This window comes from Anser anser (assembly GCF_964211835.1).
Source record: "Anser anser genome assembly, chromosome: 19".
Classification (NCBI taxonomy): Eukaryota; Metazoa; Chordata; class Aves; order Anseriformes; family Anatidae; genus Anser; species Anser anser.
Genome location: NC_139740.1, coordinates 13,604,032 through 13,626,621, shown reverse-complemented (window position 1 = coordinate 13,626,621; position 22,590 = coordinate 13,604,032). Strand labels below are relative to the sequence as shown.

At 42.1% G+C, this 22,590-nt stretch overlaps 1 long non-coding RNA gene across 1 annotated transcript; it reads left to right on the top strand.

Moving 5' to 3' along the window:
• The first annotated feature begins 205 nt into the window (after nucleotides 1–205).
• Nucleotides 206–17,414, top strand: LOC310883862. The gene is made up of 3 exons (XR_014573901.1): nucleotides 206–1,194; nucleotides 15,086–15,158; nucleotides 17,102–17,414. It is a non-coding gene; the product is annotated as an uncharacterized lncRNA (long non-coding RNA).
• Nucleotides 17,415–22,590: the final 5,176 nt, after the last annotated feature.

Here is a 22,590-nt window from a genome sequence, read left to right as displayed (position 1 = left end):
CTAATTAAAGCAACATTAAGATCTGAAACTTTCTGTATTGCTGAGTAATGCCTCCTAGGCAAAAGGGCAGAGTGGCTTTGGAAAATAGCGATACATTTGTGTGTTACTTCCTTACTAATGCAAGCATTTTGTGAAAGACGTGCTCAGTTTTTAGGATCAGCATCTCTCTGAGGCAGGTTCATCGAACCCTGGCCTAACTCAGTCCTGGCAACAAGCGGCAGAAGGAAGAGCAATGGGAATGGGAAAGCGCCACATCGATCCTACCGACTTAAACAGAGACACACCACGCCTCCTCTTGCTTCTTCGCAATTCAGTAATCAGCTTCTTCATGAAAAGGAAGGATGTAGGCTGGAATATTCATAAAAATCATGAGTTTCAGTGGGTACATCCAAACAATTTAGATTATGGGTTTTGTGTGTGTTGTTTCTTTCTTTCTTTTCTCTTTTTTTCTTTTCTTTTTTTTTTTTCTTTTTTTTTTTAGCATGGAACCCTACCTTTATTTTTTGTGAATACAGATTGCAGACTGTAACACTGGGTGTCAGTTCCTGGCCCAATCAACTGCACAACAGCAACGTGCGAGCTATTTTTCCAAAGCCAATGCTCACTCCTGCTAAAGTGTCAGTCAGCAGCTGGGGCTCGGACAACTTAGGACAGCAAGCAGTACAACTCCTCACTGCTTTACCTAACTTGCGTGGCTCTGTCCTCCTTGCACAACCCTGATGTTGCAGCCTTTCATTGCGTAAGATGAGAGACTCGGATTTAAGTAGCCTCGTACAAAACATACCCCAACCCGAACCCAGTTCTCCAGTTTCGTGCATGGGAACGACGTGGGGAACTCTGCCTGCAGACCTGCTCTACCAGAAACGGCGCGGCGGCAGCTGGAAGTGTTCCTGTGGCAGCTTTCAGTATCTGCAGCACTCATGCGTTACCTTCAGGCAATATCTAACCTTCAGGTTGGACAGTTTTCACCCTGTAATTATCTCCTCTTAGCTGCATGTTGTTATTTCCTGGTCTCACCTGCTGAGGGAAGCCAACGCGCTGGGTGTGCATGGGAAGCTCTCCACACCCTCCGGGAGTCTGCTGAACTCTGCGGGGCATTGGGGCAGCACCGCGAATTGGCACCCTCCACACGGACCCGGAGAACTGCGCAACCAGTCTGAGGGCCCCCGTGCACAGGGAGAGGCTTTTTAGCTGGTAAGCCCTCTTACTTCATCTGTCCTGTCTCTCAGCTGCTCATGCTTAGAAGAGAGCTGACGATGACACTTCATTTACAGTTCGGCTCTTTCTACAGCCTTTTGTCCTATTTTTGTGCCCCAGATCACATCTAGGTAGAGCTGTAGAGGTGTGAATGCCAACAACAGTCCTTGGTGCATAACATTCATGTGCTTTGTCCCACCCACCATTCAAAAAAGGGGGGAAAAAATACTTGGAGGCACTGGTAAGTGAGGGGCTGTGTGAGGGTAACGAGGCCAGTAAAGGTGAGAGTCATCTAAGCACCAGTGGGCAATCAAGTAACAGGGATGCTCCTAAACACTTGGAGATATCTTAAACAATTATAAAGATTTTTGATACATGAAGAAAAGAAAATAAGATGTCATCAGAATTCCTCTTGTCACTGTGAAGCCGGTTCTAAGCAATGGTTTCAGGATTTCTTATTGCTAGAGACGTTGCCGAAAAGAATGGCTGTGGGGGTCTAGGAAGTGAGAGATCCACCTCTGGAGATGTGAAAGATCTCTTTAAAAATTTTCCCGGTGCCAGCACGATTCCAGGCAGTTTGGGTTTCCTGCTGAGGACTGGCCAGTGGGCTGGGTGGCTGGAAATCAGTGGGAGCTTGGATGGTACATGCAGGCTGAAAAGCGAGGACGATCCGTACCGGGAGGGACTGGCAAACACCTCCAGCTGGGTCGCTAGCAAACATGCGTAAGGGCTGCGTTTCAGGACCTGACTCTCATTAGCAGTAGTTCCCTGGTTCCAGGTCCTTTACAGGATGGAGGGTTTTAAGAACACATTTTACCATCCATTTAATGTAACAATATTAAGCTAGATTTGGCAGGGCCACTTCAGACATAAAACTTTAAAATGAGCTTTTTCAGAGCATAAAATCACAATTGGTCCTGCTAGTAAAAGGATAAAATAAATGTCTATTCACTCTAATTGCTGTCAAACTTGTGATTTTTTGTTTTGTTTTCTTTTATATGTAGTAAAGCCAACTTGGTTTTATTGTATAGGGTGCAAACGCTTACCGTATAATATTATAAATCCTGCAGAGAATTAAGCATCTGCACATTTTTCCTGGCTGTTTCTTACTTTAACTCGAAACGTCTGTTAGCACTGGCACAAAAGAAAATTATGTGGGCGAGCCTGATCCCACCTCTTTTCCAATTCAACTCTTTCCGAAACCTTTGCTCGTGTATTGGCAGCAGGGACTGAGTGCAACTGATGACATACTTAGGAGCATGTGAGAGTGTCAAGAAGGGATTCTGATACAGAACACTCATGGTTTTTATCCACCTCATTATCCCGAAAGGAGAAAAATAAAGTTGGAAGGAATCAGCCTCCTCCGAGCTAGAGATGGAAAATAATAATTATTAGATCAACTTCATCTGCCTCGGAGCCAACACAAAATTGTCAGATCCACAATCCACAAGCTGAGATCTCCGACCTTCGCTAAACACTGCTCTAGTTAACCAGTCCTCAGACCTCCCTGTGGCTAAGGAGGCAGAGCAGCTCAGCTTCCTCAGCAGCTCCTGCTCTAGCTCCTGCGATCCCCACGAGCACCTCCAGTCAGCAAGGAGGGGCTATGTAATTCCTACTCCCAAGTTAAGCGCACTTGCTAGTGCCTCCGTTGAAGGATGTGGACAGGAATTGCTCCCATTTCAGCTGTTTTGCAGTTGCAAAGAGATATATCAATTAAAGGAAGCAATTTCTCTGGCAGGCTTCAGATAACCTCAGCGACAAAGCCACTGACTGAGGAGGTGTTGGATAACCTGGCATATATACACAACAAACGCTTACGTCAAGACACCGGAGCAGAATGAATGAAAACTTCTCAGCTGTTACTGTATTTGTTATCCTGAAAAGCTTCTCTTACCTTAACAGAGGTGGCCAAGGTCAAGGGTAACTCTGCTCAGGAGTTATCCAAGAATGACCACACCACAGATGGTCACAGCACAATGTAACATCTGAATTTGGCAGATTTTTTGAAAAACAAGAAAAGAATTATGCAATTTGGCCCTGTCCATGTCAGGGCTGAGTGGGTGGGAGAAGCAAGTTTAGGAGCATGTGATAGACCTCATGCTTCTACCCTTCCTTTGCCTTTCACTACCATTTGTCCTGCCTTTTAAATGTCTCTAGTCAGATACAAACATCGATCCTTACTTTGCTTCTAAACAGCAAGAAATGCAGTTGTTCGTTTGCAAATCCCAAAGTTTTGCTGCTAAAGGACAGCACAAACTTGGGTTTTTGTTGCTTTCTCTGGATCTTGCAGCCATTGTGAGCTCTTGGGCACAGCAGCACAAGACACAACTTAAAAAATGACCTTTTCCCATCATCACTGGTGATTCCAAGGAGACGTAGTCATGCCAGGCACCCCTTGTCACTGCACAAATAAAAGCCAAAAAGTAGGCTCTTGTTTCCAAAACAATTTCATCATTTCCTTCATTTACTTTATTACCACTTCAATCTGCAAATTGAAAGTCTCACTGAAACTGGAGCTACAAAAAAAGTTCATTCTCTACCTTCTAATTTTATATTAGTTCTTCCAGTTTTGTAAAATGAATTGTTTTCTCCCAAATGATGGATTTCTCCATTTTTTTTTAATCTTTATCTGTTTGAAAACAGAAAAACATTTTTGAGAATTACATTCAGAATTAAATTAAAGAAATGTTCATTGCATTTCTTTCTGTCACTCCTCAAGGGAGCATTTTGAAAGTGTTTTTTTCCCCCATTTTTCCATTACACACTACATGTACTTGCAGGAGAACCTCCAATCTCCCATCCAGCTCTAGCACAGATACGTGCTATGCAGTGTATGTAGTATATCATTCTTCCACTAGATGTCCTCAACTAAAATATTATTTACATCCATTTGGGTTGAAAGACTCCCCTGGAACACAGCTTTTCCCCCTGGTGAGAAGAACGCGGTGGGTAAGGTGAGGTTGGGTGCCACTGCTGCTGCCAGGCTTGCTTCTGGCACCCCAGAAAGAAGCCAGGGGCTCCCCTGGTGCCGTGCTGAGCTCCCGGCCAGGCAGGGGCCAGAGCTGGCACCTTGTTCTCCAGCAGCTCTTTCAGGTTCTCCCAGGGGCACCCAAGACCCTCCAGAGGCACAGCGGTCCACCAACACGTTAAACAGATGAAGCACGCAGCATGCAGAGAGCTTGAAAACCCCGGGCAGCATAATGCACGTTTCTGGATGTTCTATACCATTTCCATGCTCCTTCCCTTCCAGGAACTGAATAAAAGGGGAACTGTGCGACTGCCCCTTATTGTCACTAGGCACGCAGCAAAGAAGGCAGAAAAGCAAGGGCCGTTTCAGACTAAAGAAGTTTCCCATTCAGGCTTCAGCAGAAGCAGGTCTGATCCCACGCCTCCCAGCACACAACACGCGATGTGTGCCCACCTTTACAGGCTCCTCCAGGCTGGACTCTCGGGAGTAGTGTTTTTTTTTTTTTTTTTAAGCCACAGACTTTGTAAAAAAGAAGGGGAACAGATCCAGTGTATATAAAGCACAAATGACAGTATTACAGAAGTACAGGCAGTATGAGGATGCTGTGTACGTTTCCTGCTGTTCCACGGAACAGAAAACCAAACAAATCGTTGCGCAGTGGTTATCACAATTAACGAACTTTTCACAGACTATCTCACCATAATGGCACGCTCCAGCAGGAGTGACAGCAGCTCGCGTTAGGACTGGTTGATTCTTCCAGACGAGAAACATTAATGATAGGGTTGGAAATGATTCAGCCTTTAGTGTGCTGCATACGGGGGAAGGATTTTGCTTTTATGTGAAAGGAAAATAAGAGAGACATGGAATTGCATTATTGCTGCTCACTGCTGCTCATTGTCTAACCAAGAAGCGTTCTCACATAGTCACTGTCTCAAACTGAATTACAGCCCTCTGATTACCTGCTGCACATTTGGACACTGCCCAAGTGACAGGGAGCAGGAACTTCACCTGCTAAGAGCAGCCCTACCTGGCCAGGGCAGCTGTAGCTGCACATCCATGCTAGCGGTGGGGCCCCACACCCAGTTTGTGAGACTTGCAATGAGCTTCCTAATACCGGTGCTAAATTTAACCCATTGCTTCATCTTCCCAAAGAAAAGATCTAAAAGAGTTAAAAAAAAATAGAAAGAAAAGAAATTAGACATACGCTGTACAAACATGGATGTGCTGGGTCCTACCCCCAGCTGTGTACTGTATAATTATAGCTGCTGGTTCTGGTTTATTTTCTTTTGTTCTAGTGCGGTGGTCTGTTCTCAGCCTGCCACGACCAGAAAAAGTATCTCGCTTGTTCCTTCTTGCAAAGCTTTTTGCTGTCCTTCAGGAGGGGGAAGGCTTTAATCAGACACTGTAAATGCCTGGAGGCAAACTGCTATGCAGACAAAGCAACCCCCTCCGAACCAAACGCCCAAATACCCCCCATACCACTCCAGGTGCAGAACATAACACACGACAAGAAACATGTGAAACTGTGTTCCTTTTTGAGCTGAAATTAAAGGAATTGGATAAATGATTATATAAGTAGACACACATGAAAACAGATTGATGACTGATAGGGAAACAGGTGAGTACAAACAGGACTGGCGATAAGGGGACAGGTGGGTTAATTAAATTGTATTTTAAAATACGAAAGATTTGTGCAATTTATTTTAACTCCATGTGATCAGAAGACTACTGTGCAGACTGTCAGCTGTATGACCTTTGACAAAACGATGCTCAGAGGCAGGTACAGAGCCCCGAGAACGGACTTGTGCACGCCACAGCCAGAACTCACCTCCCGTAGCTCTTGCTCCCTAAAAGTTCATCACCCAATTTAAATTTCGTATCCAACCCCCTGTCATATCTATGTGGAGAAAGAAACACGCGCAAAGGTTCTGCCCTAAGCCTGGTACGTAAGGAAATCGAGAGGAATCATCTGCTCTTGGTGGCTGGCTGCCTCTCGTCCTTCTGACTGCTGCCCAGGAGCCCAGCTCGGGTTGGACACCTGCATGGCTCAAGTCAGCAGCGAGTGCTGTCCCTCGGTACTCTAGGAAAAGTATAAATAAGTCAGAAGATGATTTCAGTCACTCTCTAACACATTTCCCTTCTTCAGGAGAAATCTCTCCCAGGAACACTCAAGTTCAGTGTCTTGTTTTCCCGGTAGGTAGCAGGATATCGTTTCCTTTGGGGGAAGACTTTAAGAGGATTGGGATTGTTTTATTGTTTTCTGTTTTTTTCCCCGTGAGAAAGTAAATCGACAGATGAATGTAAAAGCCCTGACTGGAAAAGCAGGTCCAGGCTTGTCTGTAGAGAAAAAAAAAGATGGTGATAACAAGGCAAATCCTGCAATTCCAGGCTTATATTACATTCATGGGGCAACAGGGAAAAAATACTGTGCAGCTTTTAAAGCTGCTCTCTGTGTCTGCAGCCAGCAATCTCAGACTGTCCATTATTTGTGCAGTAAAAGTCAGTAAAGGATGGAAACAGACAAAATATGGGATGAGAGTGCAGTGGCTGGAGGATGATTGCTGTGGTGTTGCTTTTGTATAAGATGATATAGTAACCTGCAGAAATGCTGGGGCACTTAGAAAAGTCTGATATAGCTTGCCAGGATCTTCCTAAGTGGAAGGAAAAATGGACAATATGTTTTACTTATTTCCCCGGGCTCAATTTTCATTAGCGTTGAATGCAAGAAATCCTGGGTATCCTCTTCCATCTATCAACACAGAGTTTTAGCCAACTAATATTCAGGCATAAACTTTTAGAAGCCCATCAAGGATGCATTAGGTTACAGCCCAGCCAATCCCCCTGTCCCTGCCCTGGCCTGTCCCAGGCTCTGATTGATCAGCAGCGTCAAGGAGCCGTCAATCAGCGCCGGGGATTCCCAGGCCTGATAAATCACCGCGTGCAGACAGCGACTGCTACACATCGTCCTGGGAGCGGGGGGAGAGACGTGCTTGAGACTTTTAAGGAGAAAAATGACAGCAGAGATGGGGGAGAGAAGAGGAAAGGTAGTGTTTCTTTGCTAAAGCAAGGTCTTAGAGAGCTATCATACTTATAGAGCACTTGGTCAGAGCAGATGGTTTTATCTGCAGTGTTGTAGAACAACTTCAGTGCTTGGAAATCTTGTTTCCTTTCCTAGATTCATCATGGGCTTACTCCACTAGTCTTTCAGAAATGAGGATTGGGATATACCTTTCCTATGGGAAACTGGAAGGCTCACATATGCCAAATTGCAGGGCTGGTCTTTGAGATTATCCTATGAAAGATAGCTTAAATGGCCGTACGTTTCCATGGGGAAACAGGTATCTAATTCATTTGCAAAGAATCAGTCTAAGAGCAAGGACTACCAGAAAAACAAACAAACAAGCCACCATCACCACCAAAAAGAAAACAAACAACCCCCTAACCTGACATTGCAAACCATATAAAGATTGCAATTTTGTTTTCAACTATATAAGAACCCTTTGGTTGACTTAACCTACAAAAGATAATAACGTGCAATTAACATGTAACAAATGACAGGTCTTATTATTGCTGGAACCAAAAGCACTTCTAGGACAATTTTCCATTCTTGGCTCAGCCTGACTTAAGTGAATAGGTTTTTTATCATTATTTTTTGATTCCCAGAATCGTGTTTTAAGAGCCCAGGGTGCAAGAAGGCACTATGGGATACAGCAAGGAATTATTTTCACTAGACCTCTTCCTGAAAGGCAGTTATTATGAAACTTCAAGAGATGTGTCTCTGATAAACAACACCCACCTTCCCCAGCCTGCAGCCTGTTTGAAGTGGCATGTGGCCAGTAATGAGCTTTGTCAACAGGTTTAATTGGGGTTCTTTGCATTCAGGGCTTGGTTTCCTTCAGAGAGAGGCTGCAGTTCCCTCACTAGGAACTGAACAGGCGTTCCCAATTTTTCGCTGCAGATAAGACACAATGCCCACAAGGTTCAGAGCACCACAGGACAGTGCACAGATGTGAAGAGAAAACCAAAGCTGGGCTGACATCCAGCTGGATCCTTAAACATCACATCAAAGTATGTTGTTATTCCTTATTTACAAATCGCATTCTTACAAAACCTATCCGTCCACCAAAAACCATAGGTCCAGATGTTGGTGCTCACAGGACAGATCAAGCAATCCATGCCTAAGACACCACACTTTCTAGCACTTTATGTGAAAAACTGTTAACGGATGCCATCAGGTGTGTCTTTGATCCGAGGACCAGCTCAATAGCTATGCCAAGCCCTCCATCAGGCTCAATGCAAGTAAGCGCCATCCTGCAGTAAAAAGAGCCCCAGTCAGTGGTGGGGCCACTCAGAGCACGCACGGGTCAGAATTAAGTCAATGAGAAAGTATTCAGCCCACCCTGAATTCAAGAAATAGACCAAGTAATAAGTAACAGCTTTCACATCACAATTTTGGTAGTTCCTTTCCAAGCCCTGAAAATCAATACACACGCGGCAAACAAGCCTCCCGACGTCGCTGTCAGAGATATGCTGCCATGTAGCCGTATCACAGATGAGCCAACTGAAACACAAACATAGCGAAGAGAAAAGCTATTTCAAAGCACCCATCCGTTTTAAGTGCTGAAGTTTTCCTATTTTTTCCTCCTAACTTCCATTGCAATAGGAGAACCAGTGGATTCCCGTGGTGGCACCCAAAACATAAAGCAAGCCTGACTGGTGGAAATAGTTGAAAAGCTTAGCCTCTGTGGCTTGACCCAACCTTAAGAGGGAGCCCAATTATAAAACTCATCGCTTACCTAAAATTTCTGCATCTCAATTCTTTTCACGACCCAGCTCATGCCCTCAAAAACCCTGCTGCCTGGACAGAAAAGCTCAGTGCCCATCCCGCTTCTCTATTCTCTTGATTATATTTTCTTTCTTTTTCCTTTTCAGTTAAACACAGCTCAAGACATTAAAATATTTTCAATAACTAAAGCAAGCTGCTGTTAGGCTGCATGTGCTGCAAAGCGCTAAATTTCATCCACAACTACTGTAATAATTCTTACAGCAACCATTATGATACTTCCAGATGTTGGTACATGCATTATGCTTTCCAAGTACAACTGAAATCCCACATGTATCCCAAAACCACATGGAAGGGAAAAGCTAGATCTGGGGGTGGACAGTGTCTGTGTAATTTCCTTCGCATTCTGCAGTTGTGTTCTCTCTCTATTCCTTCTCTTTCCTGCCACAGATTAGCTTAATGACTGCAAATAGCTATGAAGGATTTGCTGCAATAAAGGTAGCATGTCACAACAAGCACGGCTTCGAGACAGTCCCCGGGTTTTGCATGCTAGCACCCTGATTTCTTTCAGAGGTTTGTGATACTTCATATTGCCATCCTACAAATCACAAATGGACCGACATTATAACTATCGTGATGCACTTAAAATAATTCCTGAGGTTTCCAACACAACTGTAATCATTTGCCTTTTTCCCTCTGCCTTTCCAGCAGAAGCAAAACCCTAGGTGGGGTTTCTAAACAAATAAACCAGCAAGCGACTTTACATGTATTCCTTTTCACTTGTCTTTCACTCTATTTGGATAGTGGACTTTCCCTTGTTCATCCTCTGAGTTTTGACCTCAAAAAGTATATAGTACAGAAAAATGGAAGTCTGTAAAATGAAAGCACTATTAATGAATCCTTTCAAGGATAAGCAAACCCAGCTGCTGTGGGATTTCCATATTAAAAATAGCCCGAGCTGTCAGGTAGGGGTGCAGGTTAGACAGAGGGCTAGGTAGGCATTATCTATTTATTTGTTCACTAGCTTCTAGTGCCCTCCCAAAACTGGATGGCTTTCCTGTTGAAAAACTTTAGAGAGACAGCATCTCATGCAGTCTTTGGTTAGGAGTCCAACCATTGCCAGAGGAAGAGGACTTCCTAATCATGATTGACTCTAGATATTACACTGTCATGAGCTGCCAGATTCCTTCTAGTCGAATTTTAGTGCTTTTGTTGGCTCGGGGATGACATTTTCATGCTGTCCTTTGAACTGCCAGGCATCTTGATCAGATTGAGGCAAACCCGATTTTCAGTGATTTGTCCTAATAAGAACACTGATTTTTCATCGTGTCACCTGGCACTGTAACCCCCCCATATACTGTCATCGTATATGTCCAAGTATACTGATCCAAGCCACTCCAGAGAGACCTGGGCAACTGCCAGGTGCTCCAGCCAGTGGAAATTGCAAAGGGGAAACCACAGGGACTCTTCTGGACTCTGGCCCTCATCTTGGGCTGCATTTAAAAGTAAAAACGTTATATGAGATAAAATATTTTGTGTTACAGGAAAGCCCTCTGGGTCATCACTGGCTGTGGCGCACGCCGTCTAGTAGTGTCGTGACCCTTTTGAACAAGTCCTGTAGTCCTTGCATGAGTTGTCTTTGCTATGCCATGTGCACAGGAAAAATGACATACCAGGGCTCCCAAAGAAGCAACAGCATTTGGCTCTCCTTATCAAGAGCTCAGCTTTGGTCCCCTGCCTGACAGCAAAGTGCGCTGCTGCTTGGCCACCTACTGAGCAGCAACGTGTCTGAAGGTGAATCCCTTTCTGAGCTGCTCACAGCATCAACAGCAATTGTTGGGGTTAAGTACTCTATTACGTGAAAAATAATTTCTCTTGACATTCATTGTATGTGACGGAGCAAAAAGCAGCAGGTCTGAACAGGAGAGTGAGTGAAAAAGAGCCTCATGTGCTGCTCTGCGGCATCATATTCTGATCAGAGTCAGATAAGGTCTCTGCTCCAAGTTATGCAACCAGACTGGAAGTGGAAGCGACGACCGCATGTTCAGTGTTGCTCTTCATCACTAGAGATGCTCATTTTTCCTCTTTTTAACTGGACTGTAAATACAGAATAAATGGAAACAAATGGAGAAGGAGGTAGTGAGAAAAGAGTATGTCCTTAATTGAGAACAGTCATAAAAACCCCTCATTGGCACGGTAAGTGCAGCTGCCCAGAACTGTGCTTATAGTCATGCTTAAATTCTGAAAAATAAATGCAGCAGAGACATAAAAGAAAAAAAGGAAAATGATAACAACCATTCTCTCTAGGTCTCTCCCATCCTAGATGATTCTATGATTCCATGAATGATGGTAAGGGCTGTGATCACAGAGCAGGCTCATCTGTGACAGTGACATTTCTGCCAGAGGAGGATTTATTCCTCTCTGAGCAGTTTCATTTTTATTTTTATCAGATGCATAGTGCTAGAGAATAATTAAGCATTCAAGAAACTAAAATATTTACTGTTCCATATTTGATTGATTTGGAGTATTACTAAAAGCAATGGAAGAATAAGAATTGGCTACCATAATATTGCCTTCGTGGAATCTGTTCACATCAGATGATGATAACTTGATGGAACTACAACAGGATCCGAACTGAATTCCTTTCCTTTATGAATGCTTTTTGACTGTGCTCCTATAATGTGTATGCATATTACAGATAGTATTTATACAATTTTTCTTGGATCATTTGACCTTCTTGCTGCCAAAGGGCAAATGGGAAGTATCTTGGAAACACTGCTGTTCAAAAGAAGACGTATTTTACACTTGGCACATCACACAGATTAACATCTAAATAATAGGATAATATATAAATATGAAGATGTTAAATATGATGGAATCTGTAATGCTTACAGCATATCTGAATCCTAAAACAAAGACCTATCATGAATTAGGCACTATTTGTTATGTTGTTCCTCATCATGTTGACATTTAAAAAAAAAAATCAAAATTAGAATAACTGAAGTTCATTCTCAAGAAAAACTGTGTTTGCTCTTCATGAATGAAACTCACTCAATGACCCTTTGTTTCAGAGCCGGGTTTTATTCTCTATCAGATGACTCTTCACATCCTGATTCAACAAAGCACTAAAGCTTGAACAATTATTTATAGTGTAACTCATGCTTTAAACTGTTCTTTGCTGAACTTCAATCCCAGAATTTACGCAGGGAAAGACTTAGTCTTACGGTGCCAGGAAAATTCTCGGTAGCATAGATAGTCAAATGAGATATAGACCTGGGATTCACTTTCATATCTGATGATCAGTATTTTTCCTAGCACTGCAGAGAAACTAGGGGTAGAAAAGGAGGAAGGAAATCACTTAAGCAATGCCAAGCCTTATAGTGGCAGAGCCTAGAGTATGTTAAGCATTTTTACAGGACTGGGGCACGGTAAGCAACAGACAGCACCAGCGAGGGTTGGATTCTAAAGGTGATATTTCTAGTTAGAAGAACTGCTTTTTGTTGATATCAATGATAATGAATAATGATTATATTTTCTTCCTTTAGGCTTTGGAAGAAATGTAGCCTAAAAGAGAACAGCACTTCAATTTAGAGTAACAAATGGCATCACTGTTCTCATATGAAATCAAATTTATTTTTTTTTTTTCTCCAGTGAATGGCCATTAGGAACCTTTTGTTGTCAGGAACTGGTAGTGAAGTATTAAAAGAAAATCATTGAACAAAAATGTCAGTGATTTTTTGTGTGTGGTCACCAGAACAAATATCTACTTTTTTTTTAAATTATTTTTTTTGGTCCATTTTCCTCTCATCCCTAAGCCTCTATTTTCCCATTCTCCCTATCGATTTCTTCTTGCTTCTCACATGATGCATCAAGCTCAATCGCTACAGAACAGACCCTGCGGTGTGTGCATGGCATGTGCAGTACCAAGCCCACTGGCGACAAAATCTCCCTTGGATCTGTCAGATTCCTCTGATAAAACAAAGGAAGTGGCAGAACAAAAGGACCTGATATTTTTCTCTAAGATGTCTGCCTGACGTCTCATGCATGAGGAAAAATATTCAAAAAGAGACACAGTCAAATCCATCTCCTGTTGCGATTGTCAATTTTCTGGATGACTGGAAGTCTGTAACCTGTACCTGAACCTTTCTGGTTGCTCAGTCTGTGGGAATTATTTTGGCGGAAGGCAAGACAAAACAAGTCCCTGCTGACTGCAGCAGAAAAGCTGACAGCCAAACGTAATTCAGGAAAACCCACAAGCTTACTCAGGCACCATTGCCTGCGGATATTAGGGTCGGATCCTGTGAAGTGCTGAGGACTTCCTACTGGTCCTCTCCACCCAGGTAGCAAAGCCCTGGAGAAGAGCAGAAACTACCCCGAGTCCCAGCTCAATGCTCTGCTCACTGCCTCTTCCTTTCTGGCTAATATCACAACAGATTTTCATATTCTAATTTTTAATTAAGAAGGTACCGGCATTTCAGAGTCTTAAAAGAAAGACATTGAGAAGAAGATGCTTTGGAGGAGCATACACAATTATAGAAAAAAAAATAAATAAAGGCAAACACCAGATTTCTTCTTCAGTCCTTCATTATCTATATATTAAAAATACTAAAGGTCTTTTACAAAGGCCCAAGTTACGTTTGGGATATTGCATTTTCCTCCTTAGTTTTGTTTAAATTGTGCCCAACAATTAATTGCAGAAAACCACAGAACTATTCCTCTTGGAAATTACACATTTACACTTGTCAAAGATGACATCTGTTAATTACATATAGTGAGGATCTGCATAATTTTGCTTTGATCCTGTGTTTCGTCCTGGCCCTGGATAAGCTGCCTACTTGTGCCCCAGGGTCACGGGGCAGTGTAAGGGACAGGACAGCACACAGGTGTAGACACCAGCGGCGTCTGCGACAGAAAACTCAAGGAAATATTTGGAAACAGTGAAAGTGAGAAATCGCTGGATAAAGCTGCTTCTTTTACTCATTGTGTCCGGAACCAAAATGAATCACAAACAAAACCTTTATGACTGATCTGTCACTCCTCTTTAGCTTCAAGTCCAATACTCACGCTCTGCCAGCTAGCTCCTGCAGGTAGAAGACAGCTCTCTAGCCAGCGCTGTATGTTTCTTACCAGCAGAGTGATAATTCAGTTTATAAATTTTGAATCTTTTAATGTGCATAAATCTGTAGATATATATTGCAAGACGCCCTATGCATTCTTATCTGCTGTAGGGCCAGATTGCTCCTAAAACGATCTCATTTGGGGAGCAGAGCACATTTGATTTCTGTCCTGAGCCTCAGGTTTGCACTGGGATTAATTCTCCATTCAGAACCTTTATTAGGCATTGGGCTGCTCTTTGCTAGCATTACCTTGCTTTCCATTTGCAGCTCACCCTAATTTTCAGCATTACGGGAGATTCCCAGCTTTTCCAACCCCTGCAGTTCTCAGGCTCCCCAGCAAAGAGGGTGCCTCACCCCTCCACTCTTTGTCTTCCTCAGTTCTGCTCCTGGGTAGCATTTCAAGAATCTCCCCAGTCTTTTCCCCTGGCTAAACCCATGGTGCTTTTGCCAAGCATTTTTTCATTAAGAAAAAAGGAACGATAACTAAAATAATTTGGGTTTGTCTGGGGCTGTGCATCACACAGTGTATTACAGCGTAAAGTAATACTAAGAGTCTCCTATACCTGTAGGTAGCATCAATGGAACAATCGATTTCAATTTAACTCCACTGTCATCCTTTGAAAAATATTTAAATCAGCTAAATCTTCTAGAAGTCCTAAAATTAGAGCTGTTTGACCATTGAGCAGAACAGAATAAGCCTCTCTTCAGATCAAAACAGTAAATCCTTTAAGAAGTTAGAATACATTTATTAGAAAAAAAAAAAAAGTTATGGATGTTTTGGAGGTCAGGCGAAAATGCCTGGGAGACCCATTTCATTTGATCCATGGAAGTCAATGTTTATATTTTTTTGCTATTTATGTGTGAAATGTTATATGAATGAAGTGTATTATTTGATAATTTACTGCTGCATTTTGCCAGATTTTCTCTAAAAGTTGGGAAAATATGTTTTCCAAAGGTCTGGGTCTACAGACAAGAAGATAGCACTGAAATCAATTGAAAGATCTTTTGCTTTGTGACCAGGTTTCCTCCTGGGAGGTGCTGATCATGTTCATGGGTGAAGAGAAAGAAGAAAAAGTAGCAAGCCACCAAGAAAGTAAGTGTTCCAGAAACATTTTTTTTTTTCCTGACTGAGTAGGTATGTTTTCCCTCTTCAAAACACTTCTGTGATGGCCCAAGCTTGTCAATAGTTGGACTCGCGGTGTATTTGAGGCCAGCTTTATGTTTAATATGCTGTAATCTACTGACTGCCCTCCTTTGCAGAGTGATGGGTATGTTTGGGAGGCAGGAATGATGTAGATGTGTAGATGTGGCCTTACGTTTCAACCATCGCAAACAATGCAACGTCCAGAATGCTACTAAATTCAGCTCAAACCGAGAGAAATTAGGTGGTAAGAAAGGAACGCTTACAGAAGTGAGCAACAGAGTTTAGTGTTATTACTTGGTCTGATCCTCTTTATATGAGGATGTTCATTGTAAATTTTTTGGATTTTTTTTTTTTTATAATACTTACAGCAAAAAGAAATCATGTTGGACACCTAGATTTCTTCTTTTAAAGCATTTCAAATCTCTACTTTTATGTTGCTAAACCTGAATAAAAATAATTATCGCATACAACGATTTGCAAACCTTTTAATTAACGAAACTACAAAAAAGGAGAGGGAGAAAAAAAGCAAATATCAAGAAAAATTGCAACAGGTTTTCTCTAAGCATGGGTGGAGTGGAAAAAGTGAGCCAGGATAATTACCCACACTTAGTCATAAGGAGCAGGAAACACAGTAAAAGAAAAAAAAAATCTAATTGGAGCTGTTTTTCATATATATATTAAGGTGTTAATTTCCATCACATCACACAATATGAACATATGACTTGAAGTTCAGGATTCTTTGCCCACATATGAAATGACTAAAGAAAAGAAAGTACACATGCAGATATTGATACACACATGCACGCACTTACGTATACATACACCAACTTATGCAATACTTCATGTTCATGGAAAGTTTTGCTTCTTTGCTTTTGGCCATAGGCTGCTAGCGCTTCTACACAGGAGTACAGGACAGACAAAAAAATGGAACTGCAAAACCATGAGGCTGAAAGCCAATTGCATAAGCTGACAGAAAAGAGGTCTCTATCTTCTTGTAGACCAGGTCCAATGAGGTGTCAGATAACCACAAAGCCTCAAGGTAATTAAGAATGACCACAACAAATCCTCATTCCTTCAGGAAGGAATGGAAAATTCATCTCTTTGCCATAGCTTTCCTTTTTTTTCCAAAGAGCATGAGGAAAAAGCTGGACATATAACTCTGTTTGTGGGCCAGCGGTACGTGTTCTTGGTGTGCTCTGAAACAATATCAATTCATAGGAAATGTGACAGATCGATCCATCTGTTTTTTCTGCAGTTTGAAATGGTCTGTGTGACAGGAGAGCATGGGAATTCGAGGCTTCCCGAGAGCCAAATCTCTCTGCTGGTATAAATTTCTGTAGCTTACCCAGCTAAGTGGTTGGACCTATGGATCATCAGTAACTCCAGTGTCACAGCCTGTCTTTGCTAACTTTGGGTGTTGCCCTTGTTCATCTTTATGTCATGCCATGTCAGGGTTTTTAGAATTACACATACTGATGGGTTTGTTGTTCTAAAGGGTGGTGGTATTACAGGCACAAGTTCTCTGGAGCAACCTCCTTTCCGAGCTACACAAGATGTCAAATGGAAAGTCACCTAAGAATTAGCATGGAAAAAAGAAAACCCACAGAAGTAAGCAAACAAAAAACCTCATATATTTGTATATGCAGTGAGAGTGCCGCTTTCCTCCCATTTCTGCTCTCATTGTTGAAGAATGGCATTCAATAACACTAACTCATTAACCTCTACAGAGAGAGAATGTTAATTTGGGTGGCAACATGGAAAGATGCTGGCAAAACTACTATGGGTTAAGAAATAGATTTGACTAGGCAACGTAATGTCAGAGACAATTCATAAACTGTTCCATGAGTTCATGTCTCTTACCTTCTCTTCCTCTATGTTCCATCTAAAAATAGCAAGTGTCTATCCACATCCCTGGGAAGTGGCAACACAGATACCTGTCAGTAATACCAGAAGCCTAGCTGTCTCCAAAGGTCTAAGAAACGCCCATTGACTCACAGGGCTTCAAGATGCCAGTCAACCTAGGCAATGAGGTATCCTAATTTTCCTCCTATCTACTCTAGTGAGCTAATATAGGAAAGGAAGTGATTTCCATTGGAAATGTCTAATTCTTTAGCTTTGACTCCAACAACAACAACAACAAAACTGGACCAACATGTGATTAGCTGAAAAATTTCTCATCCCCAAACCAATCACCTACTGAGATACTCTCTGGTCCTAAGATAATCACTTGTACCATAACCACATGAATTTCAATGGTGACAGCTATCCAGAATTAAAGGACTAAAAAAAAGGCCTAATACATTATTTAAACAAATAATGGGTGATGTAAAATTGATTTGTGTACACCAAGCATTTGCATTATTCACAGCTATTACGCTTTCAGGTCCTCCAGGGAGCAAGAGGCTGCGACAGCTCAAATATAACATTAAAAAAGCTTCATGTCCCTGGAATAGATACAGATGCATGTAAAACATGGAGAAATGCACAGACTACTCCAGAAATAAGAAATGACCAGACTGGTCCAGACTAATCCCTTTTTCTCAGCCTGTATATTTGAAACGGTAGTCCCAAGGCTTGAGTCTCCACTGCACAAATATTCTGTTTCTCAGATAAAGAGATGAAGAATCATAGTAGATGCCACATAAGGTCTGTAATACCAACAAAAAGAGAGAAATCCTCCCTGGAGTTTCCTTTCTAATCCAAGAAGAAAGTGTTAAAAAGAGGTTTGGAGCAGAGATGTTGAGAGTTGGCCAGCCATGTGGCCGTGGTCATGGTTTGAGAAGCTTATGATTCATTTTGGTGTGTTATAGTTTTTCAATGTCATCTTAGTCATCTCCTTTCCCAATATGAGTAAAGTTATTTACAACTCATCTACCTTCTGCAACCAGAAGGAGTTGGGCAGCTGAGGCACTCTCCAAAAAACACAGTGAGAACTGACCCCAGCACAGAAACATGTCCAATGTATGTTTTCTCTAGTGTCTTAAAAATGTGCTGTGGATTTAGCAGTTTCTATAGATCTTAATAGTGTTTATCAGTTTTGTAGTGAATGAGTTTTGATTCAAAACGATCTAATGCATGACTAATACAGCTCTGCTTCAGAATTAAGTTTCCTTAGACCAGAGCAGTACTTGGACTGTTTAAGTAAGAACCTGGAAGCTCACCTGACATATAAAAAAAACCCTCTGTTATTATGATCAATAAGTCAGAGTACTCTAATGTGTCTCCTTCTCCTGCCATCCCCAGCACATGGGCCATTTGAGCTCTGTGGTGCCATTTCCTCTTGCTGCTCCCTTGTTCCTCCCAGACTTCTGACAGTCTGGCTGGGGCAGGGCATGAGTCTATCGTTCATCCTCCTTACGAATCAGCTACGCCACTGTGGAATTTTTATTGGCCATAAATACTTTATTGGCCAGATTAATATGATTTAAAGTGTTGCACCTAGTAAATACTGTGTGCTATTTGCTTTAGCAATACCTGTGGAAAAGAGCAACCTGGGGATCCAGGCAATGTCGGGAGTAGTGGAAGTAGGGGATCTGAATCATTAGAGGGGGCCTGGATGAAGAACGATCTGAGGTTGCTCTTGGAGGGAGGTCCATGTAGCATTGGGACTCTCCGTTGGTGCGTGCTGCTACCATGTGTTGTAATGTTCCACTTCACTGACTGTCAAAGCTTTCGACAACCTCGCCTGCTGACTTGTGACCAGAGGATCCCTTTCAACACAGGGAAAGTCTGCTGAGGGAAGGAAAGAAAGAAACACTTTTAAAAAGAAATAAATGGTAGTTGGTTTTCTGGTGGTCTCATTTTTATTGCCTGTGGATTTGCTGCTGGAGTCCTGTCTTCATTGTAGAGGTCAATGCTGATGTGTATTGTTACAGGATGCAAGACATGGCTTATACCTGCTTCAACTACTGTCATAATAATGGGAGGGGGAAAAGCACACTTATTAAAAGATATTTTGCAAAGACACGTGGATTCCTGGCCCAAAGAGAAAGAAGAAAAGGCCAATTTACTTGGGTTTACCCCTTCAGAAAGCGAACTGAGAAAAAGAAAACAAGACAATATGCTAAGGACCATCTGTTTTCCTTTCCCTGCCAAATGTTTGCTCTCAACAACTAGGAAAAAGTGACCAACAGAGATGGAGGAAGTTCATTTCTGAAAAAACTGGCATGTTCAACTGAAAACCTTTCTGAAATAGCAGCCCTCCTGTCCTCTGTCTCATGGGACTATTTTCTTTTGCTAACACATTTCTGAGCCATGGGGGCAGATGGGGTACCAGTGCATTCTACACTATCTGATCTTGCACTAACATGTTTTGCTTCTTAGTTTCTGCATTATATGTCAGGAAAAAAATGCATCTGAAAATACAAATAGAAAACTGGCTAAAACATTAGAAAAGGTGGCAGAAAAAGACCTGGCCGTTAAAATATGCAAACAGAAATGGAAGAGGGCACAAAAAGGATTTCATCGGAACATTAGATCATCTTCTTTAATAGGGAAAGGTTTTCAAGATGAAAGTCAAACATACTGCTGTGATGCATCTGAGTTGGACAAATGTTTTATTACAAAAGTTTTCTGGTGATTTCTTGAGTTGGTTTTCTGTCCACTTCCTTACTTCATGAAGTACTTGCTGCATGCTAGTGTCCCAGTAGGTCAGGAAATCCCGAGCATGGGTCTTTGCAAAGTTTGTGCCTTCCTTCGTGCCAACATCTCCCCCACAGCTCGTCTGACAGAAGACAGGAAGATGTGGAGACAGCCAACAATCCTTTGTTCTTCCTTGCCAAATTTAAAGATCGGACAGCTGTGCCATGTGCCGTTATGTTTTCATCAAAAACAAACAAACAAACAAAAACTTAAACATGGGCTGAAGAGGTGAAAACACCCTTCCCAAATCCAGTGAACCTTTAGAGAAGGCTCAGGCAGCCTACAGGCCTCAGGCAGCCTACAGGCCTCAGGTAGCCTACAGGCCTCATGCAGCCATCAGTGCTATCCCAGCTGTAAAACATCTGAAGCCCTAAAAAAGAAGGCTGAAAAGGAGACAGAAGATTGTCACTAAACAGAACTAATTGGTGGTTTCATTTGAACAACTACTACAGTTTTTCACTCCTACAGTGCCGTGTGGTACTTTGACTGGCACTCTTGGGGAGGAGCAGTAAATGATGCCTGTAGGTACATGTATAATCTAAAAGGAGAGGGGATAACTGAAAAGGTAATGCCTTAATGTCCAGAGCTGCCTGGGACACATCTGCATTAGGCAGAGAGCCTGTACTCTACTCAGTGGACGTACCAGTGAGATTTAGACATCACTGTCCTCAGCAGATTTGGATGTTCTAATAATGCCCTTCGCATACTCAGTCTTTTTGCTGTGACTGTAATCAGGCTTCCCCTCCCTCGTGCCTGTCTTACACCTCCCTATACCTGCTTTCCCTCCTCAACTGGATAAAATAACCAATACCCTTTGAGTCCAGAATGTTTTAGTAGGCCACTGCATACAGGGTAGTGGAAGCAGCGAGATTAGGTGGCATGCCCAATGGGTTAAAGGCAGGATTTTTCATTCCTAGGTCTGTGCATACACTGCCACCCACATCATCATGTAATGTGGAATGATTAGGAAAATAAAAACAGAGCAAATACAACCAACAATGAGGTTTACTGCAGCTAATAATTCCTGCTTTCTATTGAAATACGTGTAATGTAGAGGCCAGGGCCTTTAAGTCTGTTTTTGTACAGAGAAATGCAGCAGTATGAAAAAGCACATGAAGGATTTTTCCAGGGAAAAATCTAGGACACACTCAGAGGCTCATGTTTCCGTGCTTGCTTTGCAGTGAGTGTAGCCTTCTAGGAACCATAACACATTTAAGGGCTTTATATAAGAGACTTCTCTAAAATTCTCAAATGTGACATATTCTGTCACATATAGTTGCAATATTTTTTTTAAATAAAAATAGCACAGTAGAGAGGTATTTCTAGAGAAACACAAGCTTCATCAACTCCTTTTATCACAATAAAGAAGTAAATGTAAACTTTCCGCAATGGAAAGGAGTAAAGAACTGTATTGTTTAATGACGATAAAATATTGCCATCTGTTGGCATCCTGTGCAAGGAGATACATAAGCACTCAATGTTTATTTTGCTTGTGTACAGCAAGACAAAAGATGGTATACCAGAATGCCAAAAAAAAGGTCATTTAATGAGAAACAGGCAGGTATGTCTCAATTCTGTCTTACTAGGAAGAAGCACTAGATAACCAAGACATAACCTAGTGATCAGATGAAGCTGAGGTTAAAATGCAGAAGCTTAAATCTGAGAATTTTAGTAATGCACTTCACCCCAAAATAAGAGATGGCTGTGGAGAAACTCTAAGAACCTCAAGAAAATGCTTTGACATCAGGAGATGTCATTCAGAAAAAGAATTGCACCACTATAGGCAGTCAGTATGAAAAATCAGTTTACTGTGAGAATAATTAGATAGGCTGTGGAATTTCCATCCTTGGAGGTTTTCAAACCTTGCTGGACGAAGACCTAGGCAACCTGGTCTGAATTCAGTTTTAGCTTCTTTTTTGAGCAGAAGACTGGGCCAGACACCTCCCGAGGTCCTTTCCAACCTGAATGATTTTGCAATTCTATGAAGAGGGGATGGGTTTTGTTAGGGGGGAGAGGAGAGGGGAGAAAAAACCTCTCAAAATATGCAACTATCTCTTTTGCTTTGGGGATTTAGGGTCTTAATCTCCTTCCACTGCTACTTAAAAAGAAAAATATTAGAAATTTAAGAACACTGTACCATGGTACCACAACTCCTGCACAGGTGTGGTCAAGTCCAGAATCTGAATTTTCAGGGTCTGTATTTCGGAAACTGCCTATCCAGAAAACAGCCTCTCAGAAGCACTTTAGTATTATTATAAAAGACAAAATTAGATTTCTGTAACCAGCTGAAACATTGAGGGGAATTTGTGGAACATAGAATATTATTATCTAAAGTGAAATGGAGGGCAGTACGGAGGAACTTCTTCCCCAGTATGGGACAGGCCTCTGAAGGCAGAACAGAAGGTAATCGGTTTTACTGAAGGGGGGAAGAAATTTAGAGTGCCAGCGTACTCACCCATGCAAGGAGGCAGGTTTCAGGAAAAACAATAAAACTGCCTGCTGTTTCTTCCAGTTTGAGATAGAGAAAACCCTTTTAGTCAGACATTCCACATGACCTCAGTGCCTGATGTGCCAGGAAAGCACATTTCATGCGACCGTGGGGATTTCCAGTGTTGCTAAGGGGCCTCTTGCTGGAGCTTGCAGAGGGATACCATGAGACACATGGTATCCTAAGGCTTTGACACCCACGTTGTAATTCTCAAATTATCAACAGTACAAGCCCTGTATCAGATCCACAAAT